The sequence below is a fragment of the Pan troglodytes genome, chromosome 21, assembly GCF_028858775.2.
Source record: "Pan troglodytes isolate AG18354 chromosome 21, NHGRI_mPanTro3-v2.0_pri, whole genome shotgun sequence".
Taxonomy (NCBI): Eukaryota; Metazoa; Chordata; class Mammalia; order Primates; family Hominidae; genus Pan; species Pan troglodytes.
The window spans coordinates 17,780,649-17,801,621 of NC_072419.2; the positions used below are offsets into that span (position 1 = coordinate 17,780,649).

A 20,973-nucleotide genomic window follows, 5' to 3' on the forward strand; every position below is an offset into this window, starting at 1 on the left:
CCAAACCCCCTTGGGGGATCAGTCCGCCCACCTTGTGAGCACTCCTGCTGGTGGGAAACCCCAGGGCTTTGGGAGGATTTGAGCAGAGAAAGAAGCAGTTTTACCCAGAGGGAAACGGGTTTTAAGAACAAGCTGAGAGTTGGCACTAAGCCTTCAGATGAAAATTGCTTCACACTTTGCAAACAATTCCTAGCATCCCTGGGCTTTGACTTCTCATAATTTTGTGTTTCATCTTTATTGTAGGCCCCAGTAGCCTCCTTTTTCTTTTGTTTCTATCAGTGCCAGTCACAAAGGGGCTCTGGTGGGTCCCTATGACTTAATAAATCTTTCACTGTGAGGCCCTACTGTTCCAATGTGTGACCCCTCTGGGAGATGGTCATTGCCTGTCTAGTGATGTGGCTGGGGCTGCGTCGGTCAGTGATGCTGGCTCAATCCTACACTACAAGTGAGATCTGCTCTTCTGTAAACTCACTTGATAATACAATATGCTTCAGTGGTCAAGATAACTGTGTTTCATCATTTCCTTTTCCTCTATGTGCTTTAGCTCCATGGTGGAACCTATGTTTTAATATATAATTTTGTCAACATCTCTAGAGTTTGGCACAAAACCTACCTAGTTATGTAAGGCATTATCAGCTAATCTGTTAGCTCTGATATGTGGGGCCATTTTGAGGATTTCTTCTAATCTGAGACTCTTTTTTTTCTCCAAGTCATTCTTACATTTGTTTTGTAGTTCTTTGTTAATTGATTCATCAGCCCAGATTAGAGAGTTAATTGCTACTATTTGATCTTGGCAATGTTAGTGTTCCCTATCATGGGATTTAAGAGCCAATGTATTCCGCTCCTAAGTGTATACCAAAGAGAAATGAAAACATATTTCCCACAAACATTTGCACATAAATGTTCACTGCAACATTATTTATGATAACAAAAACTGGTTAAAAATAGTACATCAACTGAGGAGTAGCTAATTAAATTATGATATATCTGTAAATGGAATATCATCTATCTATAAAAATATGTGAAGTATGAATACATACTACATGGATGAATCTTGAAAACACTGTGTAAGTGATGAACCAGCCACAAAGACCACATATTCCATTTATATGAAGTGTTCAGAAAATAGGATAGTGGTTGGCTTGGGTTGAGAGGGAGGGTGGAGGAGAAATAAGGAGTGACTATTAGGAAACCCATATAGGGTTTCTTTTTGGGGGTGATGAAGTTTCCAAAATTGATCATGATGATAGTTGCACAACTCTGTGAGTATATTATAAACCATTGAAATGCGCACTTTAAATAGATGAATTGAATGGTGAATTCAATCTGAATGTGAATCATATCTCAGTAAAGTTATTATACTAAAAGAACTAAAGAGCCAATTTATTAAACCTCTATTTTTATTTTATAAATTATTTTTTCTCATTTGTATTTATTATCAATGAAGTGTTTCACTACTGTGTAATTAAGAAAAATGTAACAGCAGTCACCTCATAGAGAAACAATAATACAATAAAATCATTATCAACAAGAGTGATCACAGGGTCTGTAATTACATGGAGTAACTTTATATGGAACAAGCAGGGAATACTATGTAGTCGAATGGGGTGGCAACAGCTATTATTATTGCCTTTTAACAATTATTGGCATATGTGAAAATCAAAGTCCTTTTAATGCTTCCAGGGGCCTACATGGCCTGCTTTCCTGAATCTTCTTTGGTTTCATCTCCTACCCCTCTTCCTCCTTGCTCAGCAGCCTGCAGCTTGCCCTCTATAACAAGCTTGGCATGCTCCCACCTCAGAACCTCTGCCTTGGCCTTGCTCTTTGTCTAGAGTGCTCCTCCCACATGTATGCACATGGCTTCACATTCACACTCACTAATTCAAGCTCTGCCCAGAAGTCAACTTAGTGAAGCCTCCCCTGACCACCCTAGTGTATCCTTCAAACACATTAAATAATTCATTTATCAGTCAGGTGCAGTGGCTCCCGCCTGTAATCCCAGCACTTTGGGAGGCCGAGGTGGGCTGATGACCTGAGGTCGGGTGTTTCAGACCAACCTGGCCAACATGGTGAAACCCCGTCTCTACTAAAAATACAAAAAATTAACCGGGCATAGTGGCGCATGCCTATAATCCCAGCTACTTGGGAGGCTGAGGCAGGAGAATCGCTTGAACCCGGGAGGCAGAGGTTGCGGTGAGCCGAGATCACGCCATTGCACTCCAGCCTGGGCAACAAGTGCAAAACTCTGTCTCAAAAATAAAATAAAATAAAATAATTCATTTATCATGTTTACATTTTATTGCGTGTCTTTTCTGTATAAGTTCTTTGAGGTGAGAAATCTTTGGCTGTTGTATTCTCTGAATATGTACAGCGGTGTCTGAGATATAGTAAACGCTCAATTAATATCTGCTGAATAAATAAATGATCATAGATGACAGCAGTGCAATTTGAGGTATATATTTCTGTTCTTTGTTAGTTAATTTGTCAGTCAGTACATCTCAAGTTTTAGACATTCTCCTAACTTGGGAATGAATAATCAAAAAGAAAAAAACTAATTTGGAAAACAGGGAAAATGTATCTTTAAAGAGTAAGGAGACAATACTTTAAAAATAAATCAATCTATAACAGGAAATAGACTATATTTTAAAATACCTAGTCTGCAGGTAAATGATTATTTTAGTAAAAGCATTTACAGATTACTTCGCTTCTCTTTAAAGGTAACACCATATATTAATTCAGCAACCATGTAAATATTAATTGAGTACTTTCTGTGTGCCAGGCACATGATGTTAGTGATGAGCCAGTGGCGCTTACATTGTCATGGAAAGACTAACAAAAACCAGCCAAACGAGTACATATAATGTCTGTTGGTGCTGACAGCTATAAAGAGAAACAATTAAAGTAAGCAATAATAAATTAAAGGGGTGCTGGGATGGTTAGCAAAGGCCTGTCTGAGATGGTGACATTTGCACAAAAGCATGAGTTAGGTTAGGTAAGAGTGCACCTTCAATAAAAAGAGTGCACCAGATAGAGGAAACAGCCAATGCAAAATTCTGCAGCAGGAATATGTCACCACGTTCAAAGAAAGGCAAGGTGTGATGAGGAAAATGAGAAGAAATGATATTGGAGTAGCCTTCAGGAATCAAGTCACCCTAAGGCCTTGTGGTTATAGGACTTACAGCTTTATTCTTGGAGCCAAGGTTGAACTGACATGATCAGTTCTGCATATGTGTGACATGATCTGGTATACACTTCAGGACTGTTTTGACATTGGGGGGTAAGAGTATAAGCAAAGCAATAGGATGCATGGTATATGGAAGCCAGAAAGAAATCTGAGGCTATTCTCAATCTGGAAAGCAGCAATGAGCCACAAGAAAAAAGAGCTAAGTTGATTCAGCCCTATCTTGGAAAGATCAGACTCCAGATAGAAGTTTGCCTTCATCCTGGGGGCTGCTCTGTATGATGGTCAAGCTGGCATGTGTCTAGGGAGTGAACCAGACAGTAAGAAGAATGTACCTCTTGGAGTGAGGAACTCTCTGCTGTGTTGTGGATTCTGTCTCCACAAAAGCAGGATCCAAAAATATCTTGAGACATACTCTGGTTCAGGATGTAATGTCAGGATGCTCCACCAGGTTCCCAAAGTTACCTAAAACAGAGGGTCTTAATTGAGTTTGCTCCTTTCTTTGATTGGGGTTCCCAAAAGCCATCCCTGAGATAATATTAATATATTGGGGGAAGTAGAAGAAAATCAGAGATGGGAGAGGGAAACGGAGAGAGAGAAAGGAAGGCAGCCCAGAAAGGATGTTTCACAAAATCAGCTACTGCTGTGAGCAAGTGGAACTTAGACTTGCTGGAGACTGCTGGAAAATGGGGTGAAGCACCTTTATCCTATCCAAGTGGCAAGGAAACCGGGTGTATATGCAAGACTCCTAGCAATCATTCATCTGGCCTGCCATGAGTGGCTAACCTAGACTTAGATACCAGAGACTGTCCTTAGGCAAAGAGTAAGTTGGGCTGCTCTGCCCTGAAGGAGTAAGGCAGGAACGAGTAAGGAGTAAGGGATGTAGAGATGGTACCCACAATATCTGCTGCAACCACCCCTCAGGGAAATTGCTGTTCACTCAGGCTACCATACAAATAGCACACCTTGGGGTTTTGCAACATGCATCTTGTTCATTCTCCCCCTTCTTGTCCCCCGCTCCAGTCCCATCTCTATGACATTTGTTGTGCAGGATGAATTCACGCTTCTCAACATCTAAGCCTTCGGCACACCCTTTGGTGGAATTCAAAGTTTCTGCGGAGCAGAGAGCAGTAATTAACAGTGAGACCTTATGATGAGCAAATCACAGGTCAGTAATAACTCAGTTCTTGGGGAATTCAGTCATGGGGAAGCAACAACTCATAGCTCAAAGTCAGATTCCCTTCTATTTGTAACAATTTCTGGGTGAAGAAGCTTAAGAAGCTAGTCGCATTTTTCCCGGATACTGGCAGCCATTGTTTCTCTCTTTTTCTTTCTCCATTAAATAGTACATCCGGGGCACCTGTGTCCCACATTATTTAACAAATGATGTTCTCATTTTGGCAGGCAACACAGAAAAATATGGTTCCTTTACAGGATTTTCCTTGTGAGCTACAATTTTGATCCAACACCACCATTGATCTGGAAGAAAATTATGTATAATAGAGTTTTAATTAGACTCTGAAATGAAGTGTGTGTGTGTGTGTGTGTGTGTGTTTGGGGTTCGAGTGTGGATGTATGTGTATCCATACGCTCACATAAAAATGGTGACCCAGTTTTAACTCTAGTGGTACAAGCGAAGCTGTTGTAAGACAGAAATGACTTCATCAGGAAATCCTCATTCAGACTTCCAAATATACAAATAGATGCCTTTTATTCCACTGTGAATCAAAATGATGCCATGTCCTGTAATTAAGGATGTTATTGACCAGGTTGAATGGGCGCCAACCATGCCTTGCCTTTGTTTCTATGACAGTCATTTCAAAGTTCAGCATCTTAAGTCTGATAGTCACCTTATTTGGCAAACATTCAGGAATTCTGCTTCCAGGTTTATTTCAGGGTGACAGAATTTTCATTTAATCTTTACCTCGTGTTAGGATACGTGTTAATTGCTTGAGGCCAGACACACAAATATTTGTGTGCTTGAGGCAGGTTACTGTGCAGACAAAAATAGTCATAGATGAAAGAGATATATATCCTAACATAGTGACTTGAGCTAAACTATCATTGAGCCAAAGGTTTTTTTAAGTTGTCAAATGTAAATATATGTGGGATTGAGTCAATAGATAACATTAGCTTATTATTTCTTTCCTGTGGAAGCCATATGCAACCATTAGTCTTTTTAAATATTAACTTCTCAAACTGACCAGGTAACTAGCTCCTGTGGGTTCTGTACAATGGTAGGATGAAATGGTCCATTGAACCAGCATCTTGGGTGGGAGGGGAGCAGAAACACATTTAGAGCAATGATACAAACACCTCTGAAATCAGCAACTCAACTCTCAGATACACAGGGCCTGTGTGGAATCTCCTCCTTCGGGGGCACTCTGCCCAACTTCCCCAGCTGCAGGAAAGAAGACATCACCCTAAACACTGAGAGAATGCCTGAACTTGCTGTGTCTTCTCTCTCGCCTGCTAGTCCACCCCCATCAAATTCTATCTTTGTTTTAGGCCATGACTCACAACCCACCCCCACCCTTCAGTCAGCTGTGACTCATAGCAGAGGCCAGATAAACTGAAGGCTGAACAGCAGGGGTGGGAGAGAGCCGCAGTGGGTTTTTTTTTTTTTTCCTCTTGCTTTTTTTACCCAGTGAGAAAAGCTAGGTCAAATGGTCAAGTTGTGGGAATCTTTGAGGGTTTATGTGTATGTGTGTGTGTGTGTGTGTGTTTAATTTGGGGGAATTCCTGCATTGACTGGGGGATTCAGCTAGGTGTACTCTTTGAAGGTAACAATAATATTGTGGTTCCAACTTTTACCATTGAGAATAATCTAACTTTGATTGCAAAGATGGCCTCCAATTTTTTTTGAAACATTTTTGGGATCCTTGCCTTTTGCAATGTGACTTTACTCCCATTAAGGCATCGGGTCTCTTTTCCCTCCTTTAGAGTCTGGGGTTGGACATGTGACTTGCTTTGGCCACCAGAATGTTGCCAAGAAGTGATGCACCAGTTTAGGGCCTAGGCCTTAAGAAGCTATGCATTTTCCTGCTCTCTCTTTTGTGCTTCTGTTTTGCTGTGATAGGCTAGCCTGCTAGAGGATGGCTGCGTCATGCAGCAGAGCCAGGTCACCAAGGCCAGGGCTGTCCTAGATCAGCCACACTGCAGCAGACAGACCAGTGGACTCTAGAAAATTGAGTGAGCCCAGCTGAAATCAGCCAACCCTGGTTCATTGATGAGGACCCAGCTGAGCTGCCCAGCTGACCAGTAGCTTTGTGAGGACCCAAGAGTGAGCTATCCAGCTGACCTGTAGCTTTATGAGAAAAACAAAAATAGGAACAAAAACAATATTGTGATTTTAAGCTACTGTGTCCTCCCTTTGGCCCTTACTCTGTAGAGACTTCACATGATTTACTTCACTTTTTTTTTTTTTTTACTTTCTTTTGAAAGAGTTCCCTTACCCTATGACTTCAACACTGACCTTTCTCTAAGGAGGATGCTCTCATACGTATCTTTATCTGTCCTCTCCCTTTCAAGCGTGTCCAGCCCGTGGCCCATAGGCCACAGGCAGCCCAGGATTGCTTTGAACGTGGCCTAACACAAATTTGTAAACTTTCTTAAAACATTATCAGATTTTTTGGTGATTTTTTTAGCTCATCAGTTATTGTTAGTGTATTTTCTGCATGGCCCAAGATAATTCTTCTTCTTCCAATGTGGCCCAAGGAAGCCAAAAGATGGGATACCCTTGCATCTTGAGTTTTCATCTCATGTCCCCAGTTACCTCCTGGGCTCTTTCTGTCGGCTGTCTGGGTACTGCTCATGGAAGAAATGTCAGCAGGAAAAGGAGAGGTCTTGTCTTCAACCCACTGCTGATGCATTTCATAACTTTTGGCTTCTCAGGGTCTTTGATGTTCCTGTAAAAGACGTGCCAGTTAACAACACTAAGTGATCACACAGATAAGGGACACTTGTAATCAGCCTCAAAATCACTGGGCCTAATTCCCGTATTGAAATGGAAACCTGTAGAAGCATACATACCTGCTCCCTCACCTGTCTATGCTTAATTAAAATAGAGATTTTGAGGCTCTTTCTTGGAAATTCTATTTCAGGAGGTATGGGTTGGTTTTCCAGAAATTCACTTATCATTTGGACACTCCATCCAGACCTCCTTCAGGATGAAACTCATCCTGCCTTTCAGGAGGTGAAGAACCCTGAGGTGGTAGGTTCAGGCCTCAGAAGTCTTCACTGCACAGGAGAAAGGAGGGACTCCTCTCTTGATGTAATCATGGCTTTAATCTATGAATGCTTCCTTGTAAAATACTGTTTGTTGCACCCTCCTACATTAACACTGGGCTTATCCATGTGGCTTGCTCTGGCCAATGGAACAACTTTATATTAATATTATGTAATATACGTGTGTGTCTATGTATGTGCATATATATATATCGTACACACACACACACACCATGAGAAAAGTGTTAAGATTGTTTTGGACAAAGAAGATTATGGATGAGTACGGTTAAGTTCCTTTTAGTTTTATACTGCTATCCTAACCTGTCTATTCAACCAATCATCTATCTATCAATCCATACATTAAATATTTACTAAGTACCAACTACATGCCAGTCCCCATTATAGGCCCTCAAGTTACTAGTGTTCTAATAAATAATTTATTGAAGCCCTTCTCATCCTTTACTAATCCGTTTTAACTCTAATACAATATGCTGAGATTTTATTGGGACCTGAAGTGTTCAGATGTGCTACAATAAATCAGGTTTGACTTCACTTCATGTGGATACCTGGTTCTAGTTCTTACAGCAGATCTGGCCTCTTGTATTGGTGGGAGGATTTACTGCCTATATATTTTAATTTAAGGGAGGCTTAGTAGGCTTCCTTTTTCTCTTGACCTCACCCTCCCAGCCCTCTCTCAATTGTTAACTGATGGTTTGAAATGTATATGTGTTCATTCAAGTTCTAAGGTTTTGTTTTCTATTAGACACGCCATCCAACTTTTATTAATATTTTACTTTTTTACAACCCTACCATTTCCTACCCCCACTCACCCCACATCTTACCTAGAATGGGTTCCTATCTATTCCTTACAGAAGACACACACACATATATATAATGCTGTGCCAAGGCCCAGTAGACACCAGTAAGTCAAAAAGTTAAACACAAGAAGTCAACCTCAGGGAATGGGGTGGCTGACTGTGCAGTGTTGTGAAAGAGGAACACAATCAAGAAACGACTGTACAATTGTTATTGCCAGGCTTACACTACTAGCTGAAGTGTGTGAGGCAGACCAGGCACCCTCTCTTCACTTGTTCTCTGCCATGGGAGGCTGACACACATGGACTATGCAGGTGGGTTTTGTCTTCAGTAGGTTCTCCCAGAAGCAGGCCCTGTGATAAGGACTGTAGTGTGTATGATTTACTTCGGGGATAATCCCAGGAGGCACCAACAGAGAAGCAGCAAAGTGAGACAGGGAAGGGACTAAATCCAATAATGAGTGTGTAATCAAGCAAGTTCTCATTGTGGGCAACTGTTGAGGATCCTGCTGGAACTCAGGGAGATGGTGCAGGGTGAGGAAGCTGCTATTTCTTCATTTCTTCACTAACTTGTATGAGGTATGGGTTTCAGGTACATCAGCTTTCTGATGCATTTGCTGTGCACATGGGCCAAACATGCTTGTCTGCTAGAAAACAAAAAACAAAAAACCCTCAAGCCAAATGCCTCAGAGTAAAAAGCCTTCCCTATCTATGTGAATGCCAAGGGGATGTGGGCAGGGCTGCTACGTAGTTCAGGTGATGAGTGGCACCAGCAGGAGATTCGGAGAGTGGGAGGAGAGTGAGGTCCCGGGATGGGTTCTCAGAGTATTGCTCTCCCCTGCCCCACCTCTCCTCTTGCCCTGCCTTAGCTGCACCCTGAGGAAGCCCACAGCTTGTGTCAGGGTGTCCTTCCCCCTGCAACTCCATATCTGGTTTCCAGTAACTGCTCTCTGATGTTGCCCCTTCTGCCCTGGCACGCTAACCACTCTGGGATGTCGAGAGCCCTGGGATACTACACAATCCCCTCTTGCTTTTCTTAAACCACACCTGCACCTTTGTAAAAAGTCCTGTTACTAAACAATCCTTGATTCACCCATTAAAATGTCCCCTTTCTTTCCTGCCTGATAGAAGTGATACCTTTATATCTGGGTAGTCTCATTAGTACCTCACAACAATCCAGTTGTTATTATTTTTCTTCTTTTGCAGAAGCACAACTCTGAAGTAAGTCACCTAAGGCCACGCAGCTAGGAGATAAATGAATCAACATTGAAACCCAATTTTGTTGCTTAGTATCCCACATTCTCAAACTATATTATCTGTCCTTATTGTGAATAAAAAGTGTTCTTATTAACACTACATTCTTGGCTCAGTGCTAAGCTCTGTGGCCCATTGTCCAGCACTTGACCAGGTCCCCGGCAGGCACTGAGCCATTTGATGCAGAGGAATGCTGAGCAGCGTGAGGCCAGGCAGGCCCAACTGGCCAGGTGACGCCTGGCCAGATGGTTCCTCCCCCCGGCGCCCCCAGAGGCCACTATTGAAAACCTGAAAGAGACAAAAAGCCTGTGGAATCCTCCAAGGGGACCAGATGCTGCTTAGGGAAAACCTCTCCACACTGCAGCATCAAGGAACGGGTGGTGCAAGAGAAGCTTCAAGAATGATGAACAGAACAAGAAACTGCCTCACTTGACAATAAAATAAATGCCCACCACCTCCTGTTTCCTCGTTAATGATTATTAAAATGATCCTGGTACAAGATTAATATTAAAAACTGATGCTTAGTAATAAACTTCTCATAGCCACCTTCAAGATTTCCAGGGAGTAATAGCTGAAAGGGAAAACTGAACAAGAGGAGTCTTCCTGTGTGTTGTAGTGCCTGGGTGTGTATTTCTTTCCACTGCTAGTACTTTTGTTGGCAAATAGTGCATGCTGTTGGAGCCTATCCCCCAGACCTTAAGTAGGGGCAGTGGGTCGTGTGGGATGGAGCCCTATCAAATGGGGCTGGACTCTGGTTTTGTCTGCTGTGACACCGGGGGTGCCCGCTGGGATCTGTGAGCAGGCAGAGGCCGGTGGGAGCGCCCTCCGCCTCCCTTTGTTCCGCCTGGCTTCAGCCTGCAGCAGCTGATCTGGTTATTATGCTCCTGAAAAGAATTTCTAGGTGGCCACAGTGACCATAAGGAGCAGAGAAACCACGAGGGCTGCAAGCCACGAAGAGCAACACATCGGCTATTGAGCACTAATCCCACCCATAATTAGAGGATCCCTTCAGCCTTGTGGTGCTCACAGAAATCTGAACTAAGGCAGAGAGGAGCCGTCTGAGGTCTGTAGGCCACCGTTTACCAAATGTGCTGTCATCAGCGCAATTAGCTTATTTGGTGGGATCGACGTTTTAAAAAGAAAAACAGAAAGCTGTATAAAACATAGACTTGGGGCAAAAACTGAATTTAAGATTTAGTTAAAGTCACCTTTGATTTCTCAGCTTCTTTCCCCCACCCCATTCTTAAAATCATGCATTTTAATGAAAATTTGATCTGCATGGGTCTGATTTGTTTACTTGGAACTCATCCAAATGCTGTTTTGTAAGAACGATTTCATATCTAACAGATTTGCATAACTTGGGCTATACTTCTCAGAAAGAAAAACTCATGTTGGGCCCTAAATGAACAGATTTATCGCTCTGAGACTTGTCCAGGCTTTACGGTGGCAGTTGCTCTCTGCCTACTCTGCTCTCCCTTGTCTTCATCCCAGGCATCCCAAGGTTTCTGCTATACTAAAGAAAAGCTGTGCCCATCATCTGAATCTAACCTTCGTGGGTGCTCAGGAACCTGTCACCTGTTCTAAAATTCCACCTGCTATTTTAATTCACCACATGCCGCCCGTTGGCTAAGTGGAAGAAAATGAACATCTGATCACAAAGTCACTAATTATGTTTAATTACTGGCTAAAATATTAAATTAACTTTAAAAAAGGAAGATAACTTTTGAAAGTGATATGAATTCACCACTGTTGTAATCTATTTAAATTCATGTGTTACAAATAAATTATAAGAGAGAGGAAGATAATGTATGAATCTACATAATGGTCTTCATTTTTTTCAAACCTATTATCTTGTTTGATTTTCCTAACAACATCATGAGGTAGATAAAGGCAGATTTTCTCAGTTTCCTTTCATAGATGAGGAAACTGAGGTGCACATTTTCCACAAACCACACCAAACACTTGGGATTATAATCTGGATTTTTAATAACTTATTTGTGTTTATTTATGAGATGAAATTCCAAGCAAGGGTTCAAGGCCTTACCTTAGAGACCCACTTGTCCAAGATCCAGTAATATCTGCTCATGTCTGGTCCTGCAGATTAAGAAGAGAGTTGGAGAATTCTAAATGCTAATTTTCTTAGGTAAAACTGCTGTTTCCATGGTATCTGGGTGAATAAAAATAAGGAGGTGAACTTCCACTACTGACCCGGAAGTATTTTCTTCATGACAAGATTGTCACAAATCCTTTTGGAGGCTAAGAATAAAAAGTGAAGATGTAAATGTGCCTCTCTAGAACACTGTAGTATCAACCTGAATTAATCTCTCAAGCACATATTGCAAACACAGCTAACCAGGCCAGGAAAAATCATGGATAAGGGTCCTCTTCCTAAGCAAGCATACCTCGGGCCCCAATAGATGCAAGAATAAGCATGGAATTTGCAAGAACATTGGAGATAGAAGGACTGCAAGTTTTACTTAAAGCTTTTTTTTATTAAATAGCTTGAAGCAGATATGTAATGCGATTGGTTAGCAAGCAGGCAATTTTAAGTACTTATTGAGTATTTCATTCTGATTGAGAACAAATTGGTGTTTTAACAGGATATACCCTTGAATTAGAGGTAGCATATAAGTAGTCAATTTACATTCTGTTTATAATTCCAAACCAGAAAGAAACATTGAATAAAGATACGTTTACCACATTTGGCTTCACCATGCAAAGGTCCCGTTGAATAGCAAAAGATTTGCACATATTTAAATTAGATTTCACACAATCTGTAAAATGACAAAGTATTAGGGAGGATTAGCCTAATTAAATGAGATTGTGAGAAAGCCTCAAAGAGATCCAAAGGGCAGATACCTTCCAAGTAGGATCATAGTGAAGGCTTCCAGAATCTATTTTGCCTCTTTCCCAGCAATCAGGGCTCAGATTACCCTGGGCGACAGTAGCACACTTGTGTATGCAGTGACATCTAGTGACAAAGAAAATAAAACCGGCTCCAAGGACACTTTCTTCACCAGACAGACTCCACAAAAATGACGCAGTACCTATCATTACTGTAGATTCGTGCATAGTATCCTATAGAGATTGCAAAAGAGATACACCAGTTTCTACACCAGATATGTTCAAAGAGGTAATACAAGAAGTATCAGTAAGGTTTGGCAAACAGCCCTGGTATCAGAATCCAAACAGGTAATTAAAACAGATTTATTTCTGTCTTATGTGCCCATAGTTAAAACTGCTGTTAATGATTTGGACACAGAGTTCGTGTGGAATGTTCTGAAGAACCACTGACATCTTCCAAGAAAAGAATCCATTAAGATGAATAGAATTTGCTACTTGAAATTCATGTCCAAAAGTTTAGAAAATATACATATGCAAGTTACTCAGGCAAGACAAAGATTTCACCAACTCTCCAAGTTATCTTAATCAAGCTGAAACCCACTTTAGATTAATTGGAGTAGGCCATAATAAGATATTTCCTGTTTCCTTTTGTCAGATTTTAGGATTTTTAGCAAAATGAATAAAATATACACAAAATCACAACTTTCTCTGTATAACAGGAACTTGGGGTCTTGTCTTCGTAGAGTTAGAAGAAAGTGAAATCTACAGATGTTAACTAGCTACACTGGAGGCAGGTTAGTGCTGTCCCGCTGAGGACTCCAGTTTTTAATCACCATCCTCACCCCACAGGACCTTTCAGGAGGCAGTGATAGTGCAGCCCACACCTGGAGGTCTCACAGATTCTGGTGATCTGCAGTGAGGCCTTGGAGTCGGAATTTTGAGCAAACGCCCAGGTGATTCTTATGCAATTCTGCCATATCCTACCTTTTCTTATATGCTCCAGTGCAAAAGTAAAAATACCACTTGGGATATGGAGAGGTTTTAAACTTTGTAAAGGTATCCACAGTTTCCTGGGACTCGGACTGTAAGTAAACCATGAACCAGTTTATCCATGTGTGGCTACAACATTATTAAAAACAGTGTAATTGCCAGTATATTCTCAAAATGGGTTGCAAAGTGGCTGAAAAAAAATAACTGGTTTTGGCCAGGCTCAGTGTCTCATGCCTGTAATCCCAGCACTTTGGGAGAATGATGTGGGTGGATAACCTGAGGTCAAGAGATCAAGACCAGCCTGGCCAACGTGGTGAAACCCTGTCTCTACTAAAAATACAAAAATCAGCCAGGTGTGGTGGCGGGCACCTGTACTCTCAGCTACTCGTGAGGCTGAGGCAGGAGAATCGCTTGAACCCGGGACGCAGAGGTTGCAGTGAGCCAAGATCACGCCACTGCACTCCAGCCTGGGTGACAGAGCGAGACTCCACCTCAAAAACAACAACAAAAACTGGTTTCCTTTTTTCCTCCCTCCCTCCCTTCCTTCCTTCCCTCCCTCTCTCCCTTCCTTACCTCCCTCCCTCCTCTCTTCCCTACCTCCCCTCCTCCTTCCTTCCTTCCTTCCTCCCTTCTCTCCCTCCCTCCCTTCTCTCTCTCCCTCCCTTCTTTCCCTCCCTCCCTTCCTTTCTTTCTTGCTTGCTTTCTTTCTTCCTTCCTTCTTTTTTCTTTTTTCTCCTTCCTTCCTTTCTTCTTTCCTTTCTTCCTTGGTTCCTTCTTTCCTTCCTTCTTCCCTCTCTTTGTCCCTCCCTTTCTCCCGCCTTTGTCTGTCTTTCTCTCTCTCTCTCTCTCTTTCTGTCGCTGTCTTTCTCTTTCTTCTCTCTTTCTTTTCTTTTCTTCTTCCTTCCTTTCTTGTTTCTTTTCTTCCTTGCTCCCTTCCTTCTTTCCATCTTCTCTCTCTCCCTCCCTCCTTTCCTCTCTCCTTTGTCTGTCTTTCTCTCTCTCTCTTTTTTTCTTTTTTCTCTGTCTCTCATCTTTCTTTTCTTCTTTCTTTTTTTTTTTTTATAATGATTGTTATTTCTATATTCAGGGCTCTCTTTCTTTTCCCCATGGAAAAATTAAGTCTATAAGCAATAAACTCTTTTAAACAAATCAGGCTTAAAGTTGTATCTTTAAAATACTAGCTATACAGCATGGCTTAGCCCTGATGAAGGCATTCTGAGTTTTTCTGAATTATTGATTGTGGATTAAATGCTTGGAAATTTAGTAATTGCTGATATAGCAAGGGAGCTTGCATGTAAAGAATTCTCAGTAAATCCTTTAGTCGAGTTGTACAAAGAAATAACCAACACATTTATAAAAATCCCACATTGTCACAAAGTAAATTATTAGTTGATTATTCTCTTTATACAAATTTGTATACATGTATATATGGTTTATTTAAAGCTGGCAATTCATGTGGACATTTATGATAAAAACTATGTTTCTGTTGCATTTAGATATTCATTTACACTCTGCCTTAGAATTTAGATTTCAGGGCTTGCTGTTTTTGTTTGAATTAAGTTTTTTTTTTTTTTTTTTTTTTCTCATTTGTATTGGTTTCTCAGTGTCTTTCCTTTGAGGTTTTGAACGTGTACTAACATTGCCAGGTGACTTTTTCACATATAATTCTACTATCTGAAAGACCTGGGAAAAGCTCTTTGACATTGATTTTCTACTGAATGGAGATTTGAGCTGGGGTCTGCAGAGCCTCAGGGATCTGGGGCATGCTTCAGGTGCTGCAGGGAGTAGGGGGTGGGTGGAAGAAGTTTGGGGCTGCCCCAGAGTCCCCTCAAGCAGAGTCTTGGAATTTAATGTATGAATTTTGACTCAAAAAAAGTTTCTTCCACTTTAACTACATTTGCAAAATACTAATTTGGAGGTTTTCTTGAAAAATTATCACCCCTCCCACTACCCTCCACTATTTCGTTTCCTTTTTATTAGCTCATTGGTTTAGTTTTGTCCCGGGACCAATTGTTAAAAGCTTTCACAGATCCACAATTCCATACTGGAACCACTTAACCCATAATGCCCTATGCTCAGCTGAGACCCAGTAATGCCCTGTGCTCAGCTCAGAGGCTTGTTTGTCCCCACTCTGTAGTTTCCATATGGGTTACTGGGACCTCCTACTCTATTTTATTTTATCTTATCTTATCTTATCTTATTTTATTTTATTTTATTTTGAAGGCAGGCTGCTTAAATGATAGCAGGCCATTCACTCCACTGCTTAAGTATAACCCTGCAACAAGAAAGTGCTGTTAAAACATTGTTTAAATCATGCACTTTCTCTCCTCAAAAATTCTTATTGGCTCCTCAGTTAGAAATTCAAACTTCTTCATAATTTGACAATTATTTAGGTCTCCAATAGCATTTTTTTACTCTATCCTGACATCCACCTTGCCCTTAATTTACATCAGACTATTTGTGATCCAATCATTTATTTTTACATCTCTGCACTTGGCTCCATCTTGTCTTTTAACTGGGCTTCCCTCTGCCCATGCAAATCCCTTTGTAAAACCTCCACTTTTGCTTCAAAACACACTCAAGTGGCACCTGCTATGTGCAGGATCTCCTCCAGCACCTCATATCCTCCCCAAGTTTAATTTCCTCTTGCCCAAATGTTCAGCTCTCCTCCACCTCCCTGGTTACTCCTCTGTCTCCGGCATCGTTTCCCCCACCTGTGATGTCACATTCTCCCAGGACTCTGTCCTTGGCCTCTTCTTTCTCTCCCTTGCTCATCTCACCCAGTCACATGTGTTTAAATACCCACATTTTCATTTCCAGCTGAAACCTCTCTCTCCTTGACTCTTCACTCAGAGATTTAACAGACGTTTCACATTTCACATGTCCAAAAATAGACCTGATCATCCCTACCCCACTTGCTCCCTCCTAATTTTCCCATCTCATTGATGACTTCATCATTCCAATTATTCAGGCTAAAACCCTTGAAGAATAAATATCTCAAACCCCCTCCTCCTCTCATAGCTCACCACGTCCAGTCTGTATGAAAACCATTGGTGCTTTCCATTTCAAAATATCCAGGTGTATCCATCTTTACTACACATTTTTGGTATACAATCAGGAAGTGTGAAAAACAGAAGGGGGGATTGTGTAGATATTTCGGACATATGTCATCTACATAAACTATTGTTTTATTCAAATTAATTTCAACTAGCACTATTTCTATCAATTTCCTTAAAACAATTCAAAACTCACTTTCTTGAGTAGCCTTTCTGTATTGCATTAATTCAAAGTTCATGATGCCCTCAATTTCATCTTTGATGTCTGATGTCATTATAACTATAGTAATAGGATTAATTATATCAACAGGCATACCTACATAAAAGTTTTCCCCTTCATATCTGGTGTCTTAAGAGGCTTTCCCGGTCATCTTGCAATGCACTGAATCATTCATCGAAGAGTCTGGGGGATTCTAGTTAGCACATTTCATGCATGCATTTGACTTCCTTTAATGGTAGAAACTATGAGTTGATATATTACTAACAATTACAATCCATTCAGGGTCAAATCCAATGAATACAATAAATCAGCAACCTGTGGATATACCTGAATTTATAAATAAATATGACTTGATTTCTAGGACATAGTGGATAATTTAATATAGCAATCTAATTTCACTTTATTTGAAAACCCTACAAAAAGCCTAAAAATGTATTTAATTTAAGATCAAATTTGCTCAAAAAGGAGAACAAAATTTATTCTATCCTATCTATCTAGCCACTACAAAATAAATTCGCTCAGGAAAAATATTACTTTGGAATACAATTTTAGATAGTTGAAGAAAGTGCCTTCACTTTTTAGCTTAAGTGTAAAATTTTATATTAAGAAAGAAGCAAAATGAGGTTACACACAGGGAAGGTAAACGATTTTAAATCAATGTTTTTAGCCTTTAGTCACTGGTTTTGGAGAAGTGTCCAGACTGTTTTTCTAAGATGTTTGAAACAGAGTTTGATGTGTTAAGTTTATGAACAATGTATCTTAATCAATATTTAGAACTCTGGGGAGCAAATTTGTTCAATTTGTAATACTTTTACTCTTTATATTGTATGTCAATGAATAGAGAAATGAAACTTTGTCCTCAATTAACAAATTAGATATTGAAAACACATCATACTGATAATAATGATGTTAAAATATTGCCTTGAAATGATGTCATAGATTTTAATATAATAGTAATGCCAACAATTACAGTGATGAAAATAAGCTTAAAGTATTTGCTCATTTCCTTTGCAGCAGGCAAATGGGTCATGAATCCCCAAAACATCTTAAGCAGCAATAACATCTCTGTAATGGGAGCAGAAGCTCCAAAACAACCTGTTTTGAAGGACAGCCTTCCTGGGTCCATATTAACTCTGTTGTTTGATTATAAAAAATTAGAGTCATATCACTTTCTAGTTACATTTCATGGGAAATTTCTACATATTTTTATCTTGATTACACTTACCATCACGACAATTTATTCAACTTCCTTTTCCTATTTCTAGGCCAGGGGCTGCTCTTGAAGAATCTTTTGAATCCTCCAACCCTGATCCAAAATAGCATGTACTTTTGAAGATACTTATGCTATTCTGAGAGCACATTTTAATCAGATGTTAATTCATTGCTTTCCACTTGTGGCCTTGACCTATCATACAAAGATGAGCTTTGGTTATTTTGTTTTCTGATCACCCACCTTCTATGTCTTATTCAGCAGACCTGGAGAGGCAGTAAAGTTCCCATGTGGTGCTTTCTTTCTGGGAGCCCCCTGACCTCCTCAGCTTTTGGTTCAGATGAATACTTCTTTAGTGTGACTGAATGTCACCATCCCTCCACTCAACTGTTCCATACTTTGTACTTGATAAGAGTTTGTTCCCAACGGTAACACAAATAGTAATATAAAGGGGTTTCTGCTGAGGGAAGAGGTCACATGCTCTCTCTGAAGTGTGGGAGTGGAGAGGAGAGAACAGCTGCTTGGGAACAGCTTTCACAATAATCTGTGGACGGCAATGCCAGGAGCCATCTGGTGTCCCATTGGCCATCAGCACACCCTTTAATTTTACCAATGGCCTTGATTTCCTGTGACTTTTTTTCATATATATTTTGAAATATTTCAAACATATACAACATTACTGAATATAGTACAATGATGTTTCCTAAATCCACTATTCACATTCAAACATTATTAACAATTGGTACATTTATTTTATTTATAATCAAATATATTTTAAATCAATGTTTATTCACTTTGGCATTTCTAAAATTATGAACTTTGTAAAAAACATTACCCGTGTACTATCCGTCATGCCTAATGAAACTAGCAATTACTGTCTTTATTGGTATTATCTAATACCCAAAACATATTCACTTTTTCCTTATGTCTCACAAAATGTCATCTTGCAGTCTGTGTGATTATATCAAGATCCAAACAGGGTTTATACATGACATTTGGTTGTTTATTCATCTAGAGCAGTACTCACTATATTTTTTAATATCAATGGCTTGCAGACACTGTCATTCCCGTATAGATTTTAACATTCTGGAATTGTCTCTTTACTTGCTTATGGGTTGTCTATGTTTCTCCATTTCCTGTGTTTTCTATGAAGATATAGCACTATGTATTAGTTCTAGAGGTTTGATTAGATTCAGGTCTAAACTGTTTTCGCAAAAACTCTTTCTTTGCTGTTGTCATGTGCTTCACCAACATGAAGCACATCAGAAGGCACTCATTGCTTGTCACACATTTGGTGATGCTAAGTGGGTGAACACATTGCTATGTTTGTCATCTCTTCAAGGACTTTGCAGTAGAAAGTGATTTTTTACGCTGAAGATATTAGATGCAATATAACTGCATTTTCCCAATGTATTATTTGCATTCTGCTCTTCATAAACTGGTCTTTTTCTTTCAATATAGTCAATATTTTACCTGGCATAAAGTGACCATCTCACCTGATAGGTGCCGGCTATCCCTTTACAATAGATTTTAGTTAAGTGCACTGTGTTTTACAGAAAAGAGCTGAAATTCAGTTGCATGATTATAGTTAGCCCAATACTCTAAGGGAATGCAGATAATACTCTGCAATATTCATTAAAACTGTGATGGCAGCTGCTCACTCTCAGTGAACAATTCTACTCAGCATAATTGAAATTCTGTAAAATAGCAGGACTGCATTGAATTAACCCTGAGTCATGAGTTTCCATCTCATTTCACTTAGATGAGAAAAGGAAAACGTGTTTCTTACATCCATCAGGAAAGAAATTACTATGGGATTAGGACTGAGATAGAAGAGGCTAAATGAATGTTTATCACCAACAAAATAGTTGTACTCACTGTTTTTAGTATGTTTTAGAGCACAATTTTTAATAATAAACTTGTTTTTCTTTCGGAGTTGAGAAACCAAGATTTTAGATGCCCTAATGGATATAATTATTCTAATAAATATAAAAGATTTGGGCAAAATTTCAGTTATAATGAATTGAATTTTCAGTTTCCAATTATGATAAATAGTTTCACTAGAGATGAATCAGAGGATGGAGGTCACAGTTGCTGAAATAGAATTTTGCTGATAAATCTCCTTTTCTCTTTCTATTAGTTTATTGGTTTGTTTAGTTATCAATGAATACTCTAAAAAATGTAGCCCCTTGAATCACCAGTAGCAACATTCTTAGAGCTTATTAGAAATGGTAAAACCTGGGCCCCACCTTAGACCTACCGACTCAGAATCTCTGGGGCCACCCCAGAGACTTTTAGCAAGCCCTCCAGATGATTCTTATACACACGAAAGTTTAAGAAGCACAGCTTTAAATAACACAGCACACAGGGATGAGCATTCTGAGAGTGATTAGGGTGACTGAGAGAAGGCACACAAAAGGATTCCTGGCAAATTAGATGGATCCTTGTGACCTGATGACCATAATAATCCATCTGGAACCTCTTTGCTTGATAGATTGCATGTTGAGGAGTAGAGTCCCACTAGGGCATTGATCAATTGTTCTGTTTTGGTCCTCATTCTCTAAGTTTAATGCAATGATCAATGGTTCAATTTGGGTCCACATTCTCTAAGTTTGGCACTAAAAATCCTATGTCCCTGGAAATCTCTCAGTTCCAGGCAAAGTAAGGTCATTGGTCACCCTAACCATCATGAGGCCAGCAAGCCAATGTCCCAATAAATGAAACAAGGGCTCTTAAAGTCTCCTGCTTCCTCCCTGATATTATAACATTGGCTTTGTGAAATGTCACAAGGAAACTGGGTTGCCAGATGAAGTTTTATATGGAAAATGTGGTAACTTCCAGCTTACTATGTAAACAACTTTAGGCTCATTTCACTAATTTTTGTATTCAGTAATGGTTAAGAATATGACTGCCCCAGGCTTCAGCATTAGAATTTTGTTTCTTTTATTTTCTAGCTGTGTGGACTCTGAAAGACAAATCAACATCCTAGTGTCTCCATTTCTTCATCTGTGGAATGGGAATACTAAAGTACCCATTCATAATGTTATTGGAGTATAAAATGAATTCCATATTTAGAACAGTCCTGGTAGACAATTAATTTTACATATTATTACTAGTAACCAGGGAACTAATATTGTACACTCATCAACTTTGAAAGTGACATGTAGCACTGAAAC

The 20,973-nt window shown here is 39.9% G+C and overlaps 1 long non-coding RNA gene across 1 annotated transcript; it reads right to left on the reverse strand.

The window, feature by feature from the left end:
- Window positions 1–4,875: 4,875 nt before the first annotated feature.
- LOC104003517 (uncharacterized) lies at window positions 4,876–11,571 on the reverse strand. The gene is made up of 2 exons (XR_676140.3): window positions 11,522–11,571; window positions 4,876–7,089 (listed from the first exon to the last, which is right to left on the reverse strand). It is a non-coding gene; the product is annotated as an uncharacterized LOC104003517 (long non-coding RNA).
- Between the last annotated feature and the right edge of the window lie 9,402 nt (window positions 11,572–20,973).